This window comes from Rousettus aegyptiacus, unplaced genomic scaffold (genome assembly GCF_014176215.1).
Source record: "Rousettus aegyptiacus isolate mRouAeg1 unplaced genomic scaffold, mRouAeg1.p scaffold_m13_p_14, whole genome shotgun sequence".
NCBI classification, from domain to species: Eukaryota; Metazoa; Chordata; class Mammalia; order Chiroptera; family Pteropodidae; genus Rousettus; species Rousettus aegyptiacus.
The window spans coordinates 6,320,182-6,321,687 of record NW_023416289.1 but is presented as its reverse complement, the minus strand read 5'-3'; the positions used below and the strand labels follow the sequence as shown (position 1 = coordinate 6,321,687).

The 1,506-nt window shown below is 38.3% G+C and overlaps 1 pseudogene; it reads right to left on the bottom strand.

The window, feature by feature from the left end:
- Positions 1-607: 607 nt before the first annotated feature.
- Positions 608-726, bottom strand: LOC118611511 (annotated as a pseudogene).
- Between the last annotated feature and the right edge of the window lie 780 nt (positions 727-1,506).

The window sequence follows — 1,506 nt, the reverse complement described above, 5'->3', positions numbered from 1 at the left end:
TGAAGGAAGGAATCTTCCATGGGTGTCTGCTGTGGTCCGGGGGCCCATTACTCAATTCAATGCTGAAAGAAAGCAGGCAACTTCCTGGGCTCTCAGAAGCGGGTAATTGAAACCCTTTGTCCTCTAAGTTCAGAATTAATCAAGAAATAGCTATAAGAATTAGATCGATGGAGATCAAAACATCATTTTAATGCAGGCATTGCTCGGTTAGAAAATGTGACTGGAATCTGTGGCCCAGTAATTGGGCGTCCACATCTTGTTTCTCGCCCTCCTCTCCAAATAAGGCATTAGGCCACCCCACCACCTTCAAAATAAATGTTTATTGAGTGAATGCGCTATATACAGAAATCCTATTTTGTTCTAGTTACATGTGTATTGAATGTGTACTTTTAAAATTTCTATCCCCCAACTGCTGTGTATCTATGAGTCTGTTTCTATTTTGTTTATTCACTTTATTTGTTCATTTTTTTAATTTTTAATTTTTCCAAACATTTATTTATTTATTTATTTATTTATTTATTTATTTATTTAAGCAAGGCAACCCTCGGCTGACCTCACAGATTGCAAGGACCTCGTCAGCTTACAATCCCTGATTTTTTATTTTTTACACCTACGGCACCTGGTCTTCCCAGGTGCTCTCCCATACCAGTACTAACCAGGCCCGACCTTGCTTAGCTTCTGAGATTTGATGGGATCAGGCTCGTTCAGGGTGGCATGGCCGTAGACTCATTTTTGTTTTTTTTTTAGATGCCACATATAAGTGAGATCATATGGGATTTGTCTTTCTCTGTCTGACTTAATTTCACTTAGCGTAATACCCTCTAGGTCCATCCAGGTTGTTGCCAATGTCAAGATTTTATTCTTTTTTATTGCTGAATAACATTTCATTTGTGCGTGTGGATGTGTGTATCACATCTTCTTTATCCATGCATCTCTCGATGGACATCTAGGTTGCTTCCATATCTGGGCTATTACTAGTGACGCTATCATGAACATAGCGGGTGCATACATCTTTTTGAACAAGTGTTGTTTTCTCCACATAAATATACTAAGGTGAAATGACTGCCGAATAGTATGGCAGCTCTACTTTTAATTTTTAAAGGAATTTCCATGATGTTTTCCATAGTGGATAAACTAATATACAATCTCACCAACAGTGTGCAAGAGCTCCCTTTTCTCCACATCCTTGCCAGTATTTGTTATTTGTTGATGTATTGGTGATAGCTGTTCTGACGAGTGTGAGGAGATTTCTCACTGTGGTTTTGATTTGCATTTTCCTGATGATTAGTGATGTTGAGCATCTTTTCATGTCTCTTGGCCATCTGTACGTCTTCCAGGAGAAATTTCTATTCGGGTTCTCCGCCTGTTTTTTGATATCAAGGAGTGCGATACCTCCTACTTTGTTCTTTCCCAAGATTATTTTAGCTATTCAGGGCCTTTTGCGGTTTCATATAAATTTTAGGATTAATTGTTCTAATTCCGAGAAGAATGTTTTCAGTATTTTCA